At 39.1% G+C, this 27,173-nt stretch overlaps 1 non-coding gene across 1 annotated transcript; it reads right to left on the reverse strand.

The window, feature by feature from the left end:
- Positions 1-14,924: 14,924 nt before the first annotated feature.
- LOC148571168 (small nucleolar RNA R71) lies at positions 14,925-15,032 on the reverse strand. Its single transcript, XR_015908143.1, has one exon. It is a non-coding gene; the product is annotated as a small nucleolar RNA R71 (small nucleolar RNA).
- Between the last annotated feature and the right edge of the window lie 12,141 nt (positions 15,033-27,173).

Consider the following 27,173-nt stretch of genomic DNA (forward strand, 5'->3'; position numbering starts at 1 on the left):
GTGCAGAGGTCAGTTGGCCTCACTGCAGGTTGCCACCATGTTCGTTTATGCACATTGCGGGGCAGTTTTCTCCCTCAATTTTAGTGTCCACCATACAGTGCCATATATGCTTGGAAAGCTCTTGATTCCTACTTTCCATTGCTTTTTGAATCACCTCATTTGGAGCTCTGTAGCTCAAGTTATTTATGTTGGAAGTATACCCCTTCAAGCTGTTGTAGCGCCAACGTTTGCCTAAAAGCTTGAGGTCAAACGTTGGCGCAAGCTTTTGCTCTTCTCCAGGGTGTGTTTTTTGTGGCGCCAATGTTTGCCTAAAAGCTTGAGGTCAAACGTTGGCGCAAGCTTTTGCTCCATCCAGGGTGAATTCAACTCTTCCAAAAGTTTGAGCTAAAGTTTGAGGCAAGCTTTTGCTCAAGCTTTTTGTTCTCTCTTGCTCCTTGCCATTTCTTCTTTCTTCAACCTTCTTCAAAGCTCTTTTCACCTATCATCGATCAACCAAGCACATCAAAGCTATGCTCAAAATCATGAGATTGTTATTCTTTCATAATATATAACAATTATAGCACAAAATCTCATGAAAATGCATTAATTTATCCATGGTTGATTGAATCAAAGGAAACATGAAATTCTACCCAATTGGCTTACTTATGGCTCAAGAAAGTGCATAAAACCTAAAAAAAATAAAGAAAAAACATAGAAAAACATGACATGATGACATGTCATCAATACCCCTGGGGCATATCACTGACTTGTCCACCAATTCTAGAGACATTTGTACTGGTTTCACCTCTTTTATGCTTAACTTTTTCACTAGAGAGGCAGGCATTAGATTGATACTAGCTCCTAAGTCACACATCGCCTTCTGGATTAGTGCTCTGCATTCCTCAGTAAGCAATACAGTTTCATTAACTTGCCAACTTCTCTTCTTGTTGATAAGTTCCTTCAAGAACTTTGCATACAGGGGCATTTGCTCAAGTGCTTCAGCTAAGGGAATATTGATCTCCAACTTCTTAAAGACTTCAAGAAATTTTGTGAAGTGTTGGTCCTTAGTCTCTTTGTTGAACCTTTGAGGATATGGCAAAGGTGGTGTGAAGTTCATTCCTGCCTTTGTTCCTTGGTTGGCTCTTTCATTGCTTCCTTCTCTTTTCTTGATTTTTGTGGCTGATCTTCCCTTTCTTTGAGCTCTTCTGCGGTTTGCTTGCTAGCTGTTACATCTTCATCATTGGCTTTCTTGGTTGCTTCTTCATTTTTCACCCGGATTTTTCCACTCCTCAGTTGTATTGCCTTGCACTCCTCTTTTGGATTAGGGATGGTGTCACTTGGTAGTGAGCTTGATGGCCTTTCAATGGTAATTTGCTTGGAGAGTTGTCCAATTTGCCTTTCCATATTTTTCATGGAGGCTTCCTGGTTCCTTAATGTCATCTCTTGGTGCTTCATCATCTTTTCCATTAAGAGCTCCAAGTTGTTATCCTCTGAGAGTCTTGTGAGATTGGTTGATTGTGGGGTGTTGAGGGTTGAGGGTAAGTGTTTTGATTTGAGGCTTGGTTATTGGATGGATGATGGTTAGAATTGGGGTAGGTGTTTTGTGGTTTTCTGTATGTGACTTGGCTATTGTGCTGTTGGTTGTTTTGGTTTGTGTTTTTCCAATTGTTTTGGTTTGAGTTTCTCTGCCATGGCTGTTGAGTTTGATTATGGTTGTCTCCTCATCTGAGGTTGGGATGGTTCTTCCATGAAGGGTTGTAAGTATCACCATAGACTTCATTTGGCCTAGAATTTTGGTTGTGCATGTACTGGACTTGTTCTTGCTGTTGCTCCTCTTGAGTTTCTTCATTTTTCCCCCATGTGGATGATGGTTGGCTTGTGTTGACTGCTGCAACTTGGAGACTATCAATCCTCTTGGCCATTTGCTCAAATTGTTGTTAAATTTGCTGCTGCATCACTTTGTTTTGAGCTAGGATTGAGTCCACTCCTTCCAACTCCATTACTCCCTTCCTCTGTGATGGTTGGCGTTGCCTTTGGTGAGCAAAGAAATATTGGTTTTTGGCCACTATATCAATGAGATTTTGGGCTTCCTCTGCCGTTTTCATTAGTTGTAAAGAGCCTCCTGCTGAATAATCCAAAGCCTCTTGAGATTTCAGTGTCAAGCCTTCATAGAAATTCTGCAACCTGTCCCACTCACTGAACATTCCTGGTGGACACTTCCTGATTAGAGCTTTGTATCGTTCCCATGCCTCATACAAGAGTTCAGCATCCATTTGTGTGAATGTTTGCACTTCAGTCTTCAATCTAATAACTCTTTGAGGTGGGTAAAACTTGGCAAGGAACTTGGTTACTAGATCATCCCAATTGTTGATGCTGTCTTTTGGGAAGGATTCCAACCATTGAGTGGCTTTGTCTCTGAGAGAAAATGGAAATAGCAGTAGCTTGTAACTGTCAGGGTGCACACCATTGGTTTTGACAGTGTCACAAATCCTCAAGAAGGTGGACAAGTGTTGGTTAGGGTCTTCAAGTGGTCCTCTTCCATAAGAACAATTGTTTTGAACCAAAGTGATGAGTTGTGGCTTTAGTTCAAAGTTATTTGCATTGACATTTGGGGTAAGAATGCTACTCCCACAATGTCTAGGATCTGCACATGTGTAAGAAGCCAGAACTCTTCTCTGTGGTGGATTATTGTTGTTATTGGCTATCCCTTCTGTTCCATTTGGTGGGTTTGTTAAGTGTTCCTCCATATCTTGGAATTCTTCTTCTGACTCCTCTTCTCCAATAATGTTCTTCCCTCTTTCAGCTCTTCTTAATCTTCTGAGGGTTCTTTCGTCTTGTTCACAAAAAGTGGGTATAACTCTCCTTGTACCTGACATACAACCAAAGCATAAGAATCACACAACACCAGAAAGGCAATAACACTTCAATCCATTGCTGAAGTGAAAGGTTAGTTGACTTAAGCAAAAATTCAAATAGTTAGTGTGTTAGTCAAAAATTAAAGAAACAGAAAATAAAAAGTGCTTGATCTAGATCTCCACTTCACTTAATCATTGTCAATCTAATTCAATCCCCGGCAACGGTGCCAAAAACTTGATGTGTGGAAAACGATCCAACACAAAACTCACCGGCAAGTGTACCGGGTCGCATCAAGTAATAATAACTCACATGAGTGAGGTCGATCCCACAAGGATTGAAGGATTGAGCAATTTTAGTTTAGTGGTTGATTTAGTCAAGCGAATCAAGTATTGGTTGAGAGGTTTGTAATTGACAGAAGTTAAATTGCTTGAAATGTAAAGGGAGAGGGGAAATTGCAGTAAATGAAAGAGCAAAGAAAGTAAAAGTGCTGAATCTTAAAGTGCAAGTAATGTAAATTACAGAAACTTAGATTGCAAGAAATGTAAATGACTGAATCTTAAAGTGCAAGAAATATAAATTGCTTGAATTGTAAAAGGGATTGGGAGTTGGGATTGCAGAATTTAAACAAGAGAGAGTAAATTGCAATAAACAGAAGAGTAGAGGATTAATTGAATTAAACTAGATCTCAACAGAGAAGTAAAAATGCTTTGAGAATTTAAAAACAGAGAATGACTTGTGCTTAATTTGAAGCAATTTAAAAGAGGTTGAAGATCTCAGGAGTGGAAGAGACTAGATAACAAGTCTAGATCTCAAATCCTTCCTTGATCCAACAAGAGCAATTGCAAAAGGAAATGAAAATAAATTGCAGAAGTAAATTGCAGAAGAGTAGAAGAATGAAGCAGTAAATAGAAACTGAAATTCAATTATGCAGAAGATTAAAACAAGAGATCTCAAGGTGAGATTGAAACAGAAGTTCTTCAATTCTTCACCTAAGATCCAAAGCAAGAAAAGTAAAGAGTGCTCAAGCAAGAACCAGGAAGAAGAGAGATCAATTCTCCTTCCAAATTCTCTAAGATCCAAATTCAAAAGTAAAAAGCTCAAAAATGAAAATGATAATTGAAAGGAAAATTCAAAGTAAAGTCTAGTGGTCCTAATTACATCAAACTAGCTCCTATTTATACACTTTCTATTCTTGGATTTTGGAATTTGGATGGGCTTTTGATTTGGTGAAGAAATGGATTAAGTTGGATTTTTAATTCAATTTTCAGCCCAAGTGCACCTCCCAGGGGCAAGCTCAGTTGGAAAACCAAACTGAGCACTCAATTGTTGCTGCCCGTGTCAAGTATGGTGCGCGTCCCAGCCTTGGTTGAGTGCGTGACACTAGAGCTCAGTTGGAATTTTGAACTGAGCTCTAGGCCGTGTCAAGTGCGCCTCATGGTGTCATGGCCGTGTCATGGTGCGCTAGGCTTGCTCCTTGTTGCGCCAATTTGTTGCTTGGCCGTGTCAAAGTGTGGGGGAAGATTGGGGAGGTTGATGACAAGTCATCTTAGCCTAGTTTCACTAGTCTTTTTCCTTTGTTTTCATTTAGTTTTATGCACTTTCTTAAGCCATAAGTAAGCCAATTGGGTTGAATTTCATGTTTCCTTTGATTCAACCAACCATGGATAAATTGATGCATTTTCATGAGTTTTTGTGCCATAATTGCTCATGTGACAAGAAGAAGAACAACTCTCATGATTATGGCATAGCTTTGATACAATTGTTGATTGATGATAGGTGGAATAAAGCTTGGAAGAAGGTTGCAAGAATGGGCTTGAAAAGAGGGATTCACGTTTGAGCTAACGTTTGCCTCAAACGTTGAGGCAAACGTTGGCTGAAGAAGAAGCAAGGGAAGGCAACGTTTGCGCCAACGTTTGCCTCAAACGTGAGGTCAAACGTTGGTGCCAAAAAGAAGAGAAAAAGCACCCCTGGAGCAAACCAACGTTTTCGCCAACGTTTGCCTCAAACGTGAGGTCAAACGTTGGCACCAATTTAGCATAAAGAAGAGTCCCTGATTGATGAGTTAATTGAGCCACGTTTGCGCCAACGTTTGCCTCAAACGTTGGGCCAAATGTTGGCCAAAGGAGTAGCATGGGAGAACCACGTTTGAGCTCATGTTTGACCTCAAATGTTGGCTCAAACATGGATGACAGCAAGTGGCCGAGCTGCATAATTGGTTTCACGAAGACTTGAGTCAACGTTTGCCTCAAACGTTGACTCAAACGTGAATGGTTCATGGCCCGGTTCACAAATGGATTTCTTCCTAACACCAAGAGCAATCAACGGAGGCTACTATCAACCCAATTCCATCAAGACTAAAGGCCCAATTCAAGGCTTAATGATCATTTGAAGAAAGTGTATAAATAGCTTAGGATTTGAAGTTTTAAGGGAGCTTTTTCCTTTTTAGTTTTTACTGAGTGATTTTGGGGAGAGCTTTTCCTTTTTAGTTTTGCTGAGTAGTTTTTGGAGAGCTTTTGGGTTTTGAGCTATTTGGAGATTTTGAGTCTTGGGTGTTGAAGAATTGAGAAAATTCTGTCTCAATCTCACCTTGAGATCTCTCTGTTTTCTTTACTACACTTTTTGAGAAATCAATATTTGAATTCCTTTCTTCTACTGCTTGATCTTTACTTTTCTTGCAATTGAATTCTAAATTTGGATCTAGGAAGGCATTGAGATCTAGACTTGGTTATCTAGTCTCTTGGGTCCTGAGATCTACATCTTTCAATTTCAATTTCCTTGTTTCGTTGCTACACCAAGCTTATTGTTATTGTCATTTGAGATCCAGTTTGATTAAATCCATATTTTATATTCCTGCTTGTTGCAATTTACTTCTCCTTGTTTAATTTCTGCAATCCCAATTCCCAACTCCTTTTATAATTCAAGCAATTTACATTTCTTGCACTTTAAGATTCTGCAATTTACATTTCTTACGTTCTAAGTTTCTGCCATTTAATTTCTTGTTCTTTAAGATTCAGCTCTTTTTCTTTTTTTGTTCCCTTTAATTTCCTGCAAATCACCCACTCCCCTTTACATTCTATGCAATTTAATTCCTGTCAACACAATTTCACACAATCAACACTTGTTTGCTTGACTAATTCAACCACTAAACTAAAGTTTCTCAATCCTTCAATCCTTGTGGGATCGACCTCACTCCCGTGAGTTTTATTACTTGATGCGACCCGGTACACTTGCCGGTGAGTTTTGTGTCGGATCGTTTTCCGCACATCAAGTTTTTGGCGCCGTTGCCGGGGATTGAATAGATTGACAATGATTAAGTGAGGTGGTAGTTTAGATCAAGCACTTTTTCTTTAATTTTTTACTAACCCACTAACTGTTTGATGTTTTATCTCAACTGACTACACTCAATTTTCAAAAGTACCACTGTGTGTTCCGTTTGTTGATTTATATGTCACAGGAAAGAAGAGAGGCCAGAGGGAAGGATATCATTGAAGAAGGAGTTTCTGAGAAAGAAGAACACCACAACATGAAGCCGCAACTCATTACACTAATCAAGAACAATTGTTCCTATGGTGGAAATCCATTGGAGGATCCTAAACAGCACATATCCATTTTTCTGAGGATTTGTGGTGCTGTCAATCTCGATGGTGTAAATCATGATACCTATAGGCTCTTGTTATTTCCTTTCTCACTGAGGGATGAAGCGGCACAATGGCTTGAAACCTTTCCCCAAGGAAGTATCACTAGTTGGGATGATTTGGTTGCCAAGTTTCTAGCCAAATTCTCCTCATCCCAACAAAACATCAAGATGAAAGAGGGAATACATCCATTCATACAAGGAGAGGAAGAACCATTGTTCAAAGCATGGGAAAGATACAAGAAAGCAAGTGACAAAGTGGGTTTCCAAGCGTTCTATGAAGGATTAACCTCAGAAACAAGAAGAGCGGTAGATTACTTCTCAGATGGCCTACTTAAAGCAACAGCAACCGGCCAAGGAACTGCAGAATTAAATGACAAAAGAGCCAATAACCAACACTCATTTGAGAAATCACAGAATGCAATTTCAGAAAAGGAAGTGATGAATCTTGAAGGAGTGACGGCAGTCATGAATCAAAACAAACAGCTACACCGGCAAACTCAGCAACAATTGGAGTCAATAGCTCGACAAATTGATTTTCTACATTCTACTACAGTGAATGCACAATTTCCACCATGGAAGCCACATTCTTATCTAAGAATGGGTGAATATCAACATCAGGAACAAAGGGACTTCAACTACAACAACCCCAATTTTCCAAACCTGCAAAAACACCACCATACCAACAACAATCACTATATACCACCACACTACCCACCCTTCCAACCTCCAACACCCCACAACCAACCAATCTCACAAGACTCTCAGAGGATCATCAATCTGGAGATCTTAATAGAGGGAATGATGAAACACCAAGAGGTGACAATGAAGAACCAGGAAGCCTCAGTCAGAAGAATTGAGAAGCAAATGCAACAACTGGCTAAGAACCTCGTAGAAATGGGTGAGAAGAGGGCTAAAGGAAAAGAATCACTCATCCAGGATGAGCATCACAGAGCAAAGCCTCACTTAGGAGGACAATGGGACAAGGAGAAGGAAGCCCAGAATCTGAGCTGAGCAAGCATAGAGGATGTCAAGCTAATGACAATAAAGAAGCGCTTGTTGGGAGGCTGATGACAAGTCATCTTAGCCTAGTTTCACTAGTCTTTTTCTTTTGTTTTCAATTGTTTTTATGCACTTTCTTGAGCCATAAGTAAGCCAATTGGGTAGAATTTCATATTTCCTTTGATTCAATCAACCATGGATGAATTAATGCAATTTCATGAGATTTTGTGCTATAATTGTCATATATTATGAAAGAATAACAAACTCATGATTTTGAGCATAGCTTTGATGTGTTTGATTGATTGATGATAGGTGAAAAGAGCTTTGAAGAAGGTTGAAGAAAGAAGAAAGGGCAAGGAGCAAGAGAGAACAAAAATCTTGAGCAAAAGCTTGCCTCAAACTTTAGCTCAAACTTTTGGAAGAGTTGAATTCACCCTGGATGGAGCAAAAGCTTGCGCCAACGTTTGCCTCAAGCTTTTTGGCAAATGTTGGCGCCACACACCAACACCCTGGAGGAGAAAAGCTTGCGCCAACGTTTGCCTCAAGCTTTTTGGCAAACGTTGGCACCACAAATGCATACAAGGTGATCCACGTTTGGCTTAAAGTTTGACCTCAAACTTTAGCTCAAACGTGGATAGCAGCAAAAGGGGGTGGCTGGTATAAAAAGCTTGAGCCAAAGTTTACCTCAAACTTTGACTCAAGCTTTTGTGCTTTATGTCCCGATTCACAATGGGTTTCTCTCCAACTCCAAGTGCAATCAACAGAGGATTTTATCAACCCAATTCCATCAAGAGCAAAGGCCCAATTCAAGGCTTGAAGACCATTTGAAGAAAGTGTATAAATAGCTTAGGATTTAAGTTTTCTGAGAGCTTCCCTTTAGCATTTGGAGAACACTTAGAGAGAGAGCTCACCTTTACATTTTGGAATTATTGTTTTTTTAGAATTCAAGAGAATTAGGAAGGAGAATTGATCTCTCTTCTTCCTTGTTCTTGCTCAGCACTCTTTACTTTTCTTGCTTTGGATCTTGGGTGGAGAATTGAAGAACTTCTGTTTCAATCTCATCTTGAGATCTTGTTTAATTTTCTGCATAATTGAATTTCCATTTCTGTTAATTGCTTCTTCTTCTACTATTTCTGTAATTTACTTTTCTTCATTTTCTTTGCAATTGTTCTTGCTGGATCTAGGAAGGCAGTGAGATCTAGACTTGGCTATCTAGTCTCTTGAGTCCTGAGATCTACAGCTTTCAATTTCAATTTTCTTGTTTCGTTGCTACGCCAAGCTTATTTTCATTTTCATTCAAGATCTGGTTTAATTGAGTCCATCTGTTACAATTCTGTTTGTTGAATTTTACTTTTCCTTGTTTAATTTATGCAAATCCAAATCCCAATTCCCTTTACGATTCAAGTTATTTAAATTTCTTGCATCTTAAGATTCTGCAATTTACATTTCTTGCAATCTAAGTTTCTGCAATTTAATTTCTTGTTCTTTAAGATTCAGCACTTTTATTTTCTGCCCTCTTTAATTTCTTGTTCTTTAAGATTCAGCACTTTTATTTTCTGCCCTCTTTAATTTCTTGTCAATTGTCCCTCTTCCCTTTTACTTTTCATGCAATTTAGTTTCTGCAAATTAAAAATCACTCAACCAAATCTTGATTCACTAGACTAAGTCACCCACTAAACTAAAATTGCTCAATCCTTCAATCCCTGTGGGATCGACCTCACTCCCGTGAGTTTTATTACTTGAAGCGACCCGGTGCACTTGCCGGTTAGTTTCGTGTTGGATCGTTTTCCACACATCAAGTTTTTGGCGCCGTTGTCGGGGATTGAAATAGATTGACAATGATTAAGTGAAGTGGAGATCTAGATCTAGCATTTTTATTTTCTGTTTCTCTAACTTTGGATTAACCCACTAACTGTTTGAATTTTTACTTGAACTAACTGAAACCTCACTTTAGCAATAAAGTGAAGTTTTCTTGGTTTCTCTGGCTTCGTATGATTCTCATACTTCAGCTTGTTGAATATACGAGAGAAGTAATTCTCTCTTACTAATCTTTCAAGCCTATCAACTGTTTGATACATTGTGTCAGCTAAACCTTTTAACCATATTTTGGACATGAATGTATTCAATCTTCATTTGGACTATTTGTGATTGTGCAGATCATGGAGAAGAACCCAACGAATCCCAGTCAGCATGGTAGTAATGTCCCCACCTTAGATGATAATGCAACCCATAACTTGAAGCACTCACTTGTCACCATGAACGACATTGCTCAGTGGTTTGAAGCTTTCCCACAAGGAAACATCATCGGATGGGAAGAACTAATGAGTGAACTCCTAGCCAAGCTGAAACCACCTCAGGAAATTGTTAAACCAGAGGCAGAAGTGCAACCATTCACACAAGAGAAGGAAATTGAAGGTGTCCGTGCAGTCATGAACCAAAACAAGCAGATGCATCAGCAAACTCTACAACAACTAGACATGATGGTCAGAAAAATCAATGAGCTGAGAACTGCTGTAGTACATGCGTACAACCTAACTCAAAACTCCTACGGGTGGAATCAAGCTGAACAAGGTTCTGGAGCAATTAACCATGAGCAACAAAGTTATGAGCAATCACATTCTCCAAACAGTTCCTCTAGCATATTCCAATACAGGTCTCAGAATGATGTGTACAGCCCACCCTGGAGAACTCAGTCCAACTGGAGGGGGGTTGAAAACCAAAATCAAAGACCAAGGGACTTCAACTGCAACAATCCCAACTTCAAAAACCAGCATAAAAACCACCCCCACAACAACAATCATCATGCACCACCCCAATACACATATTTCCAACCCCATCCTACCTCACAACTCGCCCAAAATGACTCTCAATAACCATCACAGTTAACACAATCACGACCAATTCCAAACTTTCAAAGACTCTATGTTCTAGAAATGATGATGGAAAGGTTCGTGAAAGTTCAAGAGATGATAATAATAGAGCAGGAAGAAGCAAGGAAAAATCAAGAGATGATAAGCAGGAACCAAGAGGCCTCACTTAGAAGAATTGAGAGGCAAATGGAACAGCTAGCTAGACACCTTGCAGAAATGGGCGAGAGGAGGACAAATATATTCCTAAAGGCCACTGAAGATGACCCAAAGAACAGCGAAAAAGCTGCTGGGTTGAAAGGGAAAGCAGTTATGGAGGAAAGTGATAAGGCTATGGAAAAGGAAATAATCATCAAAGAAAGACAAAACAGAGGAATTCCACAAAAAGAAACAGAGGAAAGGAAGCTGATGAGCGGATAATTTATACGCTTTTTGACATTGTTTTTAGTATGTTTTTAGTAGGATCTAGTTACTTTTAGGGATGTTTTCATTAGTTTTTATGTTAAATTCACATTTTTGGACTTTACTAAGAGTTTGTGTGTTTTTTTGTGATTTCAGGTATTTTCTGGCTTAAATTGAGGGACTTGAGCAAAAATCAGATTCAGAGGTTGAAGAAGGACTGCTGATGTTGTTGGATTCTGACCTCCCTGCACTCAAAGTGGATTTTCTAGAGCTACAGAACTCGAAATGGCGCGCTTCCAATTGCGTTGGAAAGTAGACTTCCAGGGCTTTCCAGAAATATATAATAGTCTTTACTTTGGCCAAGAATAGATGACGTAAACTGGCGTTCAACACCAGTTTTCTGCCCAAATCTGGCGTCCAGCGCCAGAAAAGGAGCCAAAACCAGAGTTGAACGCCCAAACTGGCACAAAAGCTGGCGTTCAACTCTAAGAAAGACCTCTACACGTGTAACACTCAAATCTCAGCCCAAGAACACACCAAGTGGGCCCCGGAAGTGGATTTATGCATCAATTACTTACTCATGTAAACCCTAGTAGCTAGTTTATTATAAATAGGACATTTTACTATTGTATTTGACATCCTGGATTGTATTTTGATCCTGTGATCATGTTTTGGGGGCTGGACATCTCGGCCATGCCTGGACCTTCACTTATGTATTTTCATACGATAAAGTTTCTACACTCCATAGATTAAGGTGTGGAGCTCTGCTGTTCCTCAAAGATTAATGCAAAGTACTTCTGTTTTCTATTCAATTCATCTTATTTCGCTTCTAAGATATCCATTCGCACCCAAGAACGTGATGAAGGTGATGATTATGTGTGACGCTCATTACCATTCTCCCCTATGAACACGTGCCTGACAAACACTTCCATTCTACATGAAATAAGCTAGAATGAATATCTCTTAGATCTCTTAATCAGAATCTTCGTGGCGTAAGCTAGAATGATGGCGGCATTCAAGAGAATCCGGAAATTCTAAACCTTGTCTGTGGTATTCCGAGTAGGATTCAATGAATGAATGACTGTGACGAGCTCCAAACTCGCGATTGCAGGGCGTTAGTGACAGACGCAAAAGGATAGTAAATCCTATTCCAGCATGATCGAGAACCGACAGATGAATAGCCGTGCCGTGACAGGGTGCGTTGATCATTTTCACTGAGAGGATAAGATGAAGCCATTGACAAGGGTGATGCCTCCAGACGATTAGCCGTGCCGTGACAGGGCATTGGATCATTTTCCCGAGAGAGATGACCGAAAGTAGCCGTTGACAATGGTGATGTATCACATAAAGCCAGCCATGGAAAGGAGTAAGACTGATTGGATGAAGATAGCAGGAAAGCAGAGGTTCAGAGGAACGAAAGCATCTCCATTCGCTTACCTGAAATTCTCACCAATGAATTACATAAGTATTTCTATCCCTATTTTATTATAGTATTTTTGAAAACTCCATTATCAATTTATATCTGCCTAACTGAGATTTGCAACGTGACCATAGCTTGCTTCATACCAACAATCTCCGTGGGATTCGACCCTTACTCACGTAAGGTATTACTTGGACGACCCAGTGCACTTGCTGGTTAGTTACACGGAGTTGTGAACCATGGTCTTGGCATCATGTTTTTGGCGCCATTACCAGGGAAAGAAAGAGCGATGAATTTTACATAATTAAAGTGTAATCACGATTCCGCGTACCAAGTTTTTAGCGCCGTTGCCAGGGATTGTTTGAGTAGGGACAACTAACGGTTCATCTTGTTGCTCAGATTAGGTAATTTTCTTTTTATTTTATTTTCAAAAATTTTTCAAAAATATTTCTAAAATTTTCTCATCTGTTTTCGAAAAAAAAATAAAAATGTTTTCAAAAAATTTATTCAAAATTTTTAAGAATGAATTCTAGTGTTTCATGAAGCATGTGAAGCCTGGCTGGCTGTAAAGCCATGTCTAAATTTATTTGGACTGAGGCTTGCAATTTGTTATCAAGAGCAATATACTCTGGTGTTAAATGCTGAAGCTTGGCTGGCCATTGGCCATGTCTAGTGTTTTGGACTGGAGCCTTCATTGAAAGCTTGGCTGGCTAGTGAGCCATGTCTAATTCCTGGACTGAAGCTTTAGACTAAGAATGCAAGATTCCTGGAATTCATGTTAATAATTTTGGAATCCTTATTTTTTCTTTTTCATATAATTTTTGAAAAAATCCAAAAAATTAGAAAATCATAAAAATCAAAAACATTTTTTGTGTTTCTTGTTTGAGTCATGAGTCATGTCATAAGTTTGGTGTCAATTGCATGTGCATCTAGCATTGTTCGAAAATTCTCATGCATTCATAGTGTTCTTCATGATCTTCAAGTTGTTCTTGGTAAGTCTTCTTGTTTGATCTTGATGATTTTTTGTTTTGTGTCTTTTATTGTTTTTCATATGCATTCTTGAATTCTTAGTGTCTAAGCATTAAAGAATTCTAAGTTTGGTGTCTTGCATGTTTTCTTTGCATTAAAAGTTTTTCAAAATTGTGTCTATGATGTTCATCTTGACATTCATAGTGTTCTTGGTGTTCATCTTGACATTCATAGCATTCTTGCATGCATTCATTGTTTTGATCTAAAAATTTCATGCATTGCATAATTTTCATGTTTTTCATAAAAATTTCAAAAATAAAAAAAAATATCTTTCCCTTTTTCTCTCATCAAATTCGAAAATTGAGTTGACTTTTTCAAAAATTTTTAAAATCAAGTTGTTTCTTATGAGTCAAATCAAATTTTCAGTTTGAAAATCTTATCTTTTTCAAAATCTTTTTCAAAAATCAAATCTTTTTCAAAATTCTTAGTTATTTTCAAAAATTCCAAAAATATTTTTCAAAAATCTTTTTCTTATTTTTATATCAAATTTTCGAAAATAACATAATCAATTAATGTTTTGATTCAAAAATTTGAAGTTTGTTACTTGCTTGTTAAGAAAGATTCAAACTTTGAATTCTAGAATCATATCTTGTGATTTCTTATGAATCAAGTCATTAATTGTGATTTTAAAAATCAAATCTTTTTCAAAAACTAATTTCTATCATATCTTTTCAAAAATATCTTCTCATTTTACCTTTTTCAAAAAGTTGGTTTCAAAATATCTTTTCTAACCTCCTAACTTCTTATCTTTTCAAAATTTGTTTCAACTAACTAACTAACTTTTTGTTTGTTTCTTAACTTTTTCAAAACTACCTAACTAACTCTCTCTCTCTAATTTTCGAAAATATCTTCCCTCTTTTTCAAAAATTTCTTTTTAATTAACTAATTATTCTTATTTTTATTTTTGATTTTAAAAAAATTTTCGAAAAATACTAACATTTTTCAAAAACCATTTTCGAAAATCACTAACTCTTTTTCAAAAATATTTTTCGAAAATTATCCCTCTGCCATCTTATTCTATTTATTCATTCATCTACTAACATCTCATCTCACATCTCAACCCTCCTCACAGTTGTGTTTCTTCCATTATATTACATTCTTTGTCTCCCCCTTTTCTTCCACTTACAAAGGGATCCCTATACTGTGGTATAAAGGATCTCTATTATTATTATTATTTTTCTGTGCCCTCTTCTTTGTCATATGAGCAGGAGCAAGGATAAGAACATTCTTGTGGAAGCAGATCCAGAACCTGAAAGGACTCTGAAAAGGAAACTAAGAGAAGCTAAAATACAACAATCCAGAGATAACCTTTCAGAAATTTTCGAACAGGAAGAGGAGATGGCAGCCGAAAATAATAATAATGTAAAGAAGATGCTTGGTGACTTTACTACACCTAATTCCAATTTACATGGAAGAAGCATCTCCATTCCTGCCATTGGAGCAAACAACTTTGAGCTGAAACCTCAATTAGTTTCTCTGATGTAGCAGAACTGCAAGTTTCATAGACTTCCATCTGAAGATCCTTTTCAGTTCTTAACTGAATTCTTGCAAGATATGTGATACTGTTAAGACTAATGGAGTAGATCCTGAAGTCTACAGGCTCATGCTTTTCCCCTTTGCTGTAAGAGACAGAGCTAGATTATGGTTGGATTCTCAACCCAAAGACAACCTGAACTCTTGGGATAAGCTGGTCACGGCTTTCTTAGCTAAGTACTTTCCTCCTCAAAAGCTGAGCAAGCTTAGAGCTGATGTTCAAACCTTCAGACAGAAAGAAGGTGAATCCCTCTATGAAGCTTGGGAAAGATACAAACAGTTGACCAAAAAGTGTCCTTCTGACATGCTTTCAGAATGGACCATCCTGGATATATTCTATGATGGTTTATCTGAGCTATCAAAAATGTCACTGGACACTTCTGCAGGTGGATCCATTCACCTAAAGAAAACGCCTGCAGAAGCTCAAGAACTCATTGACATGGTTGCTAATAACTAGTTCATGTACACTTCTGAAATGAATCCTGTGAGTAATGGGACGCCTATGAAGAAAAGAGTTCTTGAAGTTGATACTCTGAATGCCATATTGGCTCAGAATAAAATATTGACTCAGCAAGTCAATATGATCTCTCAGAGTCTGCATGGAATGCAAGCTGCATCCAACAGTACTCTCAAGAGGCTTCTTATGAAGAAGAAGCTTATGATCCTGAGAACCCTGCAATAGCAGAGGTGAATTACTTAGGTGAACCTTATGGAAACACCTATAAATCATCATGGAGAAATCATCCAAATTTCTCATGGAAGGATCAAAAGCCTCAACAAGGCTTTAATAATGGTGGAAGAAACAGGTTTAATAATAATAAACCTTTTCCATCATCCACTCAGCAACAGACAGAGAACTCTGAACAAAATGCTTCTAATTTAGCAAATCTTGTCTCTGATCTATCCAAGGCCACTGTGAGCTTCATGAATGAAACAAGGTCTTCCATTAGAAATTTGGAAGCACAAGTGGGCCAGCTGAGTAAAAGGATCACTGAAATCCCTCCCAGTACTCTCCCAAGCAATACAGAAGAGAACCCAAAAGAAGAGTGCAAGGCCATTGACATAAGCACCATGGCCGAACCTACAAGGGGAGTGGAGGACGTGAATCCCAAGGAGGAAGACCTCCTAGGACGTCCAGTGATCAATAAGGAGCTTCCCTCTGAGGAACAAAAGGACTCTGAGGCTCATCTAGAGACCATAGAGATTCCATTGAACCTCCTTATGCCCTTCATAAGCTCTGATGAGTATTCCTCTTCTGAAGAGAATGAGGATGTTACTGAAGAGCAAACTGCCAAGTTTCTTGGTGCAATCATGAAGCTGAATGCCAAATTATTTGGCATTGATACTTGGGAAGTTGAACCTCCCTTGTTCATCAATGAACTAAGTGATCTGGATCAACTGACATTGCCTCAGAAGAGACAGGATCCTGGGAAGTTCATAATACCCTGTACCATAGGCACCATGATCTTTAAGGCTCTGTGTGACCTTGGTTCAGGAATAAACCTTATGCCCCTCTCTGTAATAGAGAAACTGGGAATCTATGGGGTGCAAGCTACTAAAATCTCATTAGAGATGGCAAACAGTTCAAGAAAACAGGCTTATGGACAAGTAGAGGACGTGTTAGTAAAGGTTGAAGGCCTTTACATCCCTGCTGATTTCATAGTCCTGGATACTGGAAAGGAAGAGGATGAATCCATCATCCTAGGAAGACCTTTCCTGGCCACAGCAAGAGCTGTGATTGATGTTGACAGAGGTGAAATAGTCCTTCAATGGAATGAGGACTCCCTTGTGTTTAAAACTCAAGGATCTCCCTCTGCAACCATGGAGAGGAAGCATGAAAAGCTTCTCTCAAAGCAGAGTCAACCCAAGCCCCCACAGTCAAACTCTAAGTTTGGTGTTGGGAGGCCACAACCAAACTCTAAGTTTGGTGTTAAACTCCCATATCCAAACTCTAAGTTTGGTGTTGGAGAGTTTCAACAATGCTCTGAACATCTGTGAGGCTCCATGAGAGCCCACTGTCAAGCTATTGACATTAAAGAAGTGCTTGTTGGGAGGCAACCCAATTTTTATTTATCTAACTATATTTTTCTTAGTTATATGTCTTTATAGGTTCATGATCATGTGGAGTCACAAAATAAATATAAAAATTGAAAACGGAATCAAAAACAGCAGAAGAAAAATCACACCCTGGAGGAGCATCTGTCTGGCGTTCAGCGCCAGAACAGAGCATGGTTCTGGCGCTGAACGCCCAAAATGGGCAGCTTCTGGGTGCTGAACGCCAGAACAGGCATGGTTTTGGCGTTCAACGCCAGAAATGGCACACAAATGGGCGTTGAATGCCCAAAATGGCCACCAACCTGGCGCTGAATGCCCAGAGTTGTGTGCTAAGGCATTTTTACATGCCTAATGGGTGCAGGGATGTAAATCCTTGAACACCTCAGGATCTGTGAACCCCACAGGATCCACTCAGGATCTGTGGATCCCACAGGATCCACTCAGGATCTGTGGACCCCCACAGGATTCCCACCTACCTCCACTCACTTCTCCTCACCACTCTCTTTCACACAACCCCATAAACACTCTTCCCCAAAAACCCTTCACCAATCACCTCAAACTCTCTTCCCCATCACCTCTTCACCACTCACATCCATCCACTCTTCCCCATAAACCTACCTCATAAACTCTACCTACCTTCAAAATTCAAAACCAATTTCCCACCCAAACCCACCCATATGGCCGAAACCTTTCCCCCCTCTCTTCCCTATATAAAGCCCTCCATTCTTCATCAAATTCACACAACACACCCCTCTACACCCTTCTTGGCCGAAACACTCCCCACTCTCCCTCTCCTCCCTTTCTTCTTCTTCTTCATCTATTCTTTCTTTTATTGCTCGAGGGCGAGCAAAAATTCTAAGTTTGGTGTGGTAAAAGCATAAGCTTTTTGTTTTTCCATTACCATTGATGGCACCTAAGACCGGAGAATCCTCTAGAAAGGGGAAAGGGAAGATAAAAGCTTCCACATCCGAGTCATGGGAGATGGAAAGGTTCATCTCCAAAGCCCATCAAGACCACTTCTATTATGTTGTGGCCAAGAAGAAGGTGATCCCTGAGGTCCCTTTCAAACTCAAAAGAAATGAGTATCCGGAGATCCGACATGAAATTCAAAGAAGAGGTTGGGAAGTTCTAACAAATCCCATCTAACAAGTCAGCATCCTAATGGTTCAAGAGTTCTATGCTAATGCATGGATCACCAAGAACCATGATCAAAGTAAGAACCCGGATCCAAAGAACTATGTTACAATGGTTCGGGGGAAATACTTGGATTTTAGTCCGGAAAATGTGAGGTTGGCGTTCAACTTGCCAAACATGGAAGAGAACGCACGCCCCTACACAAGGAGAGTCAACTTTGATCAAAGGTTGGACCAAGTCCTTATGGACATATGTGTAGAAGGAGCTCAATGGAAGATTGACTCCAAAGGCAAGCCGGTTCAACTAAGAAGATTGGACCTCAAGCCTGTAGCTAGAGGGTGGTTGGAGTTCATTCAATGCTCAATCATTCCCACTAGCAACCGGTCTGAAGTTACTATAGACCGGGCCATCATGATCCATAGCATCATGATTGGAGAAGAGGTGGAAGTTCACGAGATTATACCTCAAGAACTCTACAAGGTGGCTGACAAGTCCTCCACTATGGCAAGGTTAGCTTTTCCTCACCTCATTTGCCACCTATGCAATTCGGCTGGGATTGACATAGAGGGAGATATCCTCATTAAAGAGGACAAGCCCATCACTAAGAAAAAGATGGAGCAAGCAAGAGAGCCCAGTCATGGAGCTCAAGAGGCGTATGAAGCTCATCACCATGAGATCCCGGAGATGCCTCAAATGCACTTTCCTCCACAAAACTACTCGGAGCAAATCAACACCTCCCTAGGAGAATTGAGTTCCAATATGGGACAACTAAGGGTGGAACATCAAGAGCACTCCATCATGCTCCATGAAATAAGAGAAGATCAAAAAGCAATGAGGGAGGAGCAACAAAGACAAGGAAGAGACATAGAAGAGCTCAAGGACATCATTGGTTCCTCAAGAAGGAAACACCACCATCACTAAGGTGGATTCATTCCTTGTTCTTGCTTTCTCTGTTTTTCGTTTTCTATGCTATGTGCTTATCTATGTTTGTGTCTTCATTACATGATCATTAGTAGTTAGTAACTTTGTCTTAAAGTTATAAATGTCCTATGAATCCATCACCTCTCTTAAATGAAAAATGTTTTAATTCAAAAGAACAAGAAGTACATGAGTTTCGAATTTATCCTTGAACTTAGCTTAATTATATTGATGTGGTGACAATGCTTCTTGTTTTCTGAATGTATGCTTGAACAGTGCATATGTCTTTTGAAGTTGTTGTTTAAGAATGCTAAATATGTTGGCTCTTGAAAGAATGATGACTAGGAGACATGTTATTTGACAATCTGAAAAATCATAAAAATGATTCTTCAAGTAAGAAAAAGCAGCAAAGAACAAAGCTTGCAGAAAAAAAAAATAGGCAAAAAAAAATATAGAAAGAAAAAGAAAGAGGCAAGAGCAAAAAGCCAATAACCCTTAAAACCAAAAGGCAAGGGCAAATAAAAAGGATCCCAAGGCTTTGAGCATCAGTGGATAGGAGGGCCTAAAGGAATAAAATCCTAGTCTAAGCGGCTAAACCAAGCTGTCCCTAACCATGTGCTTGTGGTGTGTAGGTGTCAAGTGAAAACTTGAGACTGAACGGTTAAAGTCAAGGTCCAAAGCAAAAGAAGAGTGTGCTTAAGAACCCTGGACACCTCTAATTGGGGACTTTAGCAAAGCTGAGTCACAATCTGAAAAGGTTCACCCAATTATGTGTCTGTGGCATTTATGTATCCGGTGGTAATACTGGAAAACAAAGTGCTTAGGGCCACGGCCAAGACTCATAAAGAAGCTGTGTTCAAGAATCATCATACTGAACTAGGAGAGTCAATAACACTATTCGAAATCTGAAGTTCCTATAGATACCAATCATTCTAAACTTCAATGGATAAAGTGAGATGCCAAAACTATTCAAGAGGCAAAAAGCTATAAGTCCCGCTCATATGATTGAAGCTATGTTTCATTGATAGTTTGGAATTTATAGTATATTCTCTTCTTTTTATCCTATTTGATTTTCAATTGCTTGGGGACAAGCAACAATTTAAGTTTGGTGTTGTGATGAGCGGATAATTTATACGCTTTTTGACATTGTTTTTAGTATGTTTTTAGTAGGATCTAGTTACTTTTAGGGATGTTTTCATTAGTTTTTATGTTAAATTCACATTTCTGGACTTTACTATGAGTTTGTGTGTTTTTCTGTGATTTCAGGTATTTTCTGGCTGAAATTGAGGGACTTGAGCAAAAATCAGATTCAGAGGTTGAAGAAGAACTGCTGATGCTGTTGGATTCTGACCTCCCTGCACTCAAAGTGGATTTTCTGGAGCTACAGAACTCGAAATGGCGCGCTTCCAATTGCGTTGGAAAGTAGACTTTCAGGGCTTTCCAGAAATATATAATAGTCCATATTTTGGCCAAGAATAGATAATGTAAACTGGCGTTCAACGCCAGTTTTCTGCCCAAATCTGGCGTCCAGCGCCAGAAAAGGAGCCAAAACCAGAGTTGAACGCCCAAACTGGCACAAAAGCTGGCGTTCAACTCCAAGAAAGACCTCTACACGTGTAACACTCAAAGCTCAGCCCAAGCACACACCAAGTGGGCCCCGGAAGTGGATTTATGCATCAATTACTTACTCATGTAAACCCTAGTAGCTAGTTTATTATAAATAGGACATTTTACTATTGTATTTGACATCCTGGATTGTATTTTGATCCTGTGATCACGTTTTGGGGGCTGGCCATCTCGGCCATGCCTGGACCTTCACTTATTTATTTTCATACGGTAGAGTTTCTACACTCCATAGATTAAGGTGTGGAGCTCTGCTGTTCCTCAAAGATTAATGCAAAGTACTTCTGTTTTCTATTCAATTCATCTTATTTCGCTTCTAAGATATCCATTCGCACCCAAGAACGTGATGAAGGTGATGATTATGTGTGACGCTCATTACCATTCTCCCCTATGAACACGTTCCTGACAAACACTTCCGTTCTACATGAAATAAGCTAGAATGAATATCTCTTAGATCTCTTAATCAGAATCTTCGTGGCGTAAGCTAGAATGATGGCGGCATTCAAGAGAATCCGGAAAGTCTAAACCTTGTCTGTGGTATTCCGAGTAGGATTCAATGAATGAATGACTGTGACGAGCTCCAAACTCACGATTGCAGGGCGTTAGTGACAGATGCAAAAGGATAGTAAATCCTATTCCAGCATGATCGAGAACCGACAGATGAATAGCCGTGCCGTGACAGGGTGCGTTGATCATTTTCACTGAGAGGATAAGATGAAGCCATTGACAAGGGTGATGCCTTCAGACGATTAGCCGTGCCGTGACAGGGCATTGGATCATTTTCCCGAGAGATGACCGAAAGTAGCCGTTGACAATGGTGATGTATCACATAAAGCCAGCCATGGAAAGGAGTAAGACTGATTGGATGAAGATAGCAGGAAAGCAGAGGTTCAGAGGAACGAAAGCATCTCCATTCGCTTACCTGAAATTCTCACCAATGAATTACATAAGTATTTCTATCCCTATTTTATTATATTATTTTTGAAAACTCCATTATCAATTTATATCTGCCTAACTGAGATTTGCAACGTGACCATAGCTTGCTTCATACCAACAATCTCCGTGGGATTCGACCCTTACTCACGTAAGGTATTACTTGGACGACCCAGTGCACTTGCTGGTTAGTTACACGGAGTTGTGAACCATGGTCTTGGCATCATGTTTTTGGCGCCATTACCAGGGAAAGAAAGAGCGATGAATTTTACATAATTAAAGTGTAATCACGATTCCGCGTACCAGAAGCCCATAGTGTGAGGAGGAAACCAAAGGCAACAGAAGCCTCAACTTCCATGATCCGAGGATGAAAAATGTCAAGCTAGTGACAATAAAAGAGCGCTTGTTGGGAGGCAACCCAACCGGAGGTAACTATCTTTTCATATCTATTTCAATAAAAAGGTTAATTAGTTTTATCTATGTTGCAAGGAGCTAAGTTTGGTTTTACACACAAAAACAATCTAAGGGAGAATGAAGGATTCTAAGTTTGGTGTTTCACCAAAATTTCATCATAAAATATATTCTCACCTACTGCATAATGCTAGCTTCAAGCATCTAGACGAACTAGTTAACTATTCTGCTGTTTCCTAGTTTTTAGTTCTATTGCTTTTGAAAAAGAAAAAGAGTTTCACACATGGTTAATCTGATGCATGAGAACCATTGGCAAGGTACTAAGTTTGGTGTTCCCACACCAAAGTAAGTTCAAAGGCCCACAAATAATTCATGCATGCTAACCATTTTTCAAGTGCTTGGGGAACAAGCAACTTTCAATATCACTGCAGAGCACCATACAAAATTTTGAAAGATTTAGCATCATCAATCAAAGAGGTGAAAGAGGAATGTGAAGACCAGCAATGATGATGAGGAAGAGGACAGCAAGTAAACTCCAAAAGGTTGTATTGTTCATTATCAGATATTGCTGTGATTAAAAGTGATATTATACCCCTATCTGTCCTTCTGTCTAGTATAGTTTTTCTGCAATTCAATAATCAAGATGCTTGATCATTTACAACACTATACTCTCCAAACTTGTTTGCACTCAATATTTCAAAAATGCATCACATGAAAGTTCTTTGAAAAGAAGGATTAAGGAATTAAACAATTTTGAGGCAAGCAAAAGATTAGGAAAAGTGGTGGTTCTAGTTGTATAATCATGTATTGAGGTTGCATGCTTATGAAAACTTGCATGGGAGCTCATAGGCGGGACATAGAGTTCAAAGAAGTGTTGTGGAGATTCTCAAACATTTATTGATCCAAGAAGCAACAAACAAAACAAAAGAAAATAAAGAAAATACAAAAACAAAAAGAACATGGCCCAAGGCTCTGAGCATCAATTACTAGGCAGAGAAGAAGAAAAGAAACAAGAATTCAAAGAGTTGTTATCCTAGTAAATGCTTGTGGTCGAATTGTGTCAAAGAGAGAGGCTTGAGTAAGTAAATATTTAGGGGTGCTTTAACACCTAATACCTTAAAACCAACTGGTTTAGGAGTATTGATTGAAAGCTTATCTAAAGAGCCGCTTTGAGACATGACACTTAGAGTCAAGGCCAAAGCACAGCAACTATAAGCTGCTTCAAGGTGATTACCTATAGAGAGATCTCCATGATATCATTTGGATGAAAGTCCTAGGACCTAAGACCCCCAATATGTAAGGACTAGTAAGCACTGAGGCCCTTGCATGAGCATATGATTTAGAGTTCACCCCACTGTCATTTAATCACTTCACTCACAGGACCTTACAAGTTATTCTTCAATCCGTCTTAATTAAAAGAACCTTTGAGCATAACTCCTTTCTTGCTTGGGGACAAGCAAGCTTTAAGTTTGGTGTTGTGATGACAAGTCATCTTAGCCTAGTTTCACTAGTCTTTTTCTTTTGTTTTCAATTGTTTTTATGCACTTTCTTGAGCCATAAGTAAGCCAATTGGGTAGAATTTCATATTTCCTTTGATTCAATCAACCATGGATGAATTAATGCAATTTCATGAGATTTTGTGCTATAATTGTCATATATTATGAAAGAATAACAAACTTTTGGAAGAGTTGAATTCACCCTGGATGGAGCAAAAGCTTGCGCCAACGTTTGCCTCAAGCTTTTTGGCAAATGTTGGCGCCACACACCAACACCCTGGAGGAGAAAAGCTTGCGCCAACGTTTGCCTCAAGCTTTTTGGCAAACGTTGGTGCCACACATGCATACAAGGTGATCCACGTTTGGCTTAAAGTTTGACCTCAAACTTTAGCTCAAACGTGGATAGCAGCAAAAGGGGGTGGCTGGTATAAAAAGCTTGAGCCAAAGTTTACCTCAAACTTTGACTCAAGCTTTTGTGCTTTATGTCCCGATTCATAATGGGTTTCTCTCCAACTCCAAGTGCAATCAACAGAGGCTTTTATCAACCCAATTCCATCAAGAGCAAAGGCCCAATTCAAGGCTTGAAGACCATTTGAAGAAAGTGTATAAATAACTTAGGATTTAAGTTTTCTGAGAGCTTCCCTTTAGCATTTGGAGAACACTTAGAGAGAGAGCTCACCTTTACATTTTGGAATTATTGTTTTTTTAGAATTCAAGAGAATTAGGAAGGAAAATTGATCTCTTTTCTTCCTTGTTCTTGCTCAGCACTCTTTACTTTTCTTGCTTTGGATCTTGGGTGGAGAATTGAAGAACTTCTGTTTCAATCTCACCTTGAGATCTTGTTTAATTTTCTGCATAATTGAATTTCCATTTCTGTTAATTGCTTCTTCTTCTACTATTTCTGCAATTTACTTTTCTTCATTTTCTTTGCAATTGTTCTTGCTGGATCTAGGAAGACAATGAGATCTAGACTTGGCTATCTAGTCTCTTGAGTCCTGAGATCTACAGCTTTCAATTTCAATTTTCTTGTTTCGTTGCTACGCCAAGCTTATTTTCATTTTCATTCAAGATCCGGTTTAATTGAGTCCATCTGTTACAATTCTGTTTGTTGAATTTTACTTTTCCTTGTTTAATTTATGCAAATCCAAATCCCAATTCCCTTTACAATTCAAGTTATTTAAATTTCTTGCATCTTAAGATTCTGCAATTTACATTTCTTGCAATCTAAGTTTCTGTAATTTAATTTCTTGTTCTTTAAGATTCAGCACTTTTATTTTCTGCCCTCTTTAATTTCTTGTCAATTGTCCCTCTTCCCTTTTACTTTTCATGCAATTTAGTTTCTGCAAATTAAAAATCACTCAACCAAATCTTGATTCACTAGACTAAGTCACCCACTAAACTAAAATTGCTCAATCCTTCAATCCCTGTGGGATCGACCTCACTCCCGTGAGTTTTATTACTTGATGCGACTCGGTGCACTTGCCGGTTAGTTTCGTGTTGGATCGTTTTCCACACATCAGAGGCAACCCAACCTGAGGTAGTTCTCTTTTCATAGCTATTTTAATAAAAAGGTTAATTAACTTCATCTATACTGCAAGAGGCTAAGTTTGGTGTTACACACCAAAACAATATAAAGGAGAATGAAGGATTCTAAGTTTGGTGTTTCACCAGAATCCCATCATAAAATATATTCTTACCTTCTGCATGATGCTAGCTTCAAGTATTTAGATGAACTAGTTAACTATTCTACTGTTTCCTAGTTTTTAGTTCCACTACTTTTGAAAAAGAAAAAGAGTTCCACACATGGTTAATCTGATGCATGAGAACCATTGGCAAGGTACTAAGTTTGGTGTTTCCACACCAAAGTAAGTTCAAAGGCCCACAAATAAATTATGCATGCTAACCATTTTTCAAGTGCTTGGGGAACAAGCAACTTTCAATATCACTGCAGAACACCATACAAACTTTTGGAAGATTTAGCATCATCAATCAAAGAGGTGAAAGAGGAATGTGAAGACCAGCAATGATGATGAAGAAGAGAACATCAAGTAAACTCCAAAAGGTTGTATTGTTCATCATCAGATATTGCTGTGATTAAAAGTGATATTGTACCCCTATCTGTCCTTCTGTCTAGTATAGTTTTTCTGCAACTCAATAATCAAGATGCTTGATCATTTACAACACCATACCCTCCAAACTTGTTTGCACTCAATATTTCAAAAATGCATTGGTACGCGGAATCGTGATTACACTTTAATTATGTAAAGTTCATTGCTCTTTCTTTCCCTGGAAATGGCGCCAAAAACATGATGCCAAAACCACGGTTCACAACTCCGTGTAACTGACCAGCAAGTGCACTGGGTCGTCCAAGTAATACCTTACGTGAGTAAGGGTCGAATCCCACGGAGATTGTTGGTATGAAGCAAGCTATGGTCACCTTGCAAATCTCAGTTAGGCAGATATAAATTGATAATGGTGTTTTCGAATTTAATATAATAAAATAGGGATAGAAATACTTATGTAATTCATTGGTAGGAATTTCAGATAAGCGAATGGAGATGCTTTCATTCCTCTGAACCTCTGCTTTCCTGCTATCTTCATCCAATCAGTCTTACTCCTTTCTATGGCTGGCTTTATGTGATACATCACCACTGTCAATGGCTACTTTCGGTCATCTCTCGGGAAAATGATCCAATGCCCTGTCATGGCACGGCTAATCGTCTGGAGGCATCACCCTTGTCAATGGCTTCATCTTATCCTCTCAGTGAAAATGGTCAACGCACCCTGTCACGGCACGTCTATTCATCTGTCGGTTCTCGATCATGCTGGAATAGGATTTACTATCCTTTTGCGTCTGTCACTAACGCCCTGCAATCGCGAGTTTGGAGCTCGTCACAGTCATTCATTCATTGAATCCTACTCGGAATACCACAGACAAGGTTTAGACTTTCCGGATTCTCTTGAATGCCGCCATCATTCTAGCTTACGCCACGAAGATTCTGATTAAGAGATCTAAGAGATACTCATTCAGTCGAAGGTAGAACGGAAGTGGTTGTCAGGCACGCGTTCATAGGGAATGATGATGATTGTCACGTTCATCACATTCAGATTGAAGTACGAATGAATATCTTAGAAGCGAAATAAGATGAATTGAATAGAAAACAGTAGTACTTTGCATTAATCTTTGAGGAGCAGCAGAGCTCCACACCTTAATCTATGGAGTGTAGAAACTCTACCGTTAAAAATACATAAGTGAAAGGTCCAGGCATGGCCGAGATGGCCAGCCCCCTAAAACGTGATCACCAGATCAAAATACAATCCAGGATGGTTAAAACGACACCTAATACAATAGTAAAAGGTCCTATTTATAATAAACTTGCTACTAGGGTTTACAGAAGTAAGTAATTGATGCATAAATCCACTTCCGGGGCCCACTTGGTGTGTGCTTGGGCTGAGCTTGAGTGTTGCACGTGTAGAGGTCCTTCTTGGAGTTGAACACCAGTTTTTGTGCCAGTTTGGGCGTTCAACTCTGGTTTTGGCTCCTTTTCTGGCGCTGGACGCCAGATTTGGGCAGAAAGCTGGCGTTGAACGCCAGTTTATGTCGTCTATTCTTAGCTAAAGTATGGACTATTATATATTGCTGGAAAGCCCTGGATGTCTACTTTCCAACGCAATTGGAAGCGCTCCATTTCAAGTTCTGTAGCTCCATAAAATCCACTTTGAGTGCAGGGAGGTCAGAATCCAACAACATCAGCAGTCCTTCTTCAACCTCTGAATCTGATTTCTGCTCAAGTCCCTCAATTTCAGCCAGAAAATACCTGAAATCACAGAAAAATACACAAACTCATAGTAAAGTCCAGAAATGTGAATTTAACATAAAA

The sequence above is a fragment of the Arachis ipaensis genome, chromosome B3 (genome assembly GCF_059453495.1).
Source record: "Arachis ipaensis isolate K30076 ecotype BB chromosome B3, ASM5945349v1, whole genome shotgun sequence".
NCBI classification, from domain to species: Eukaryota; Viridiplantae; Streptophyta; class Magnoliopsida; order Fabales; family Fabaceae; genus Arachis; species Arachis ipaensis.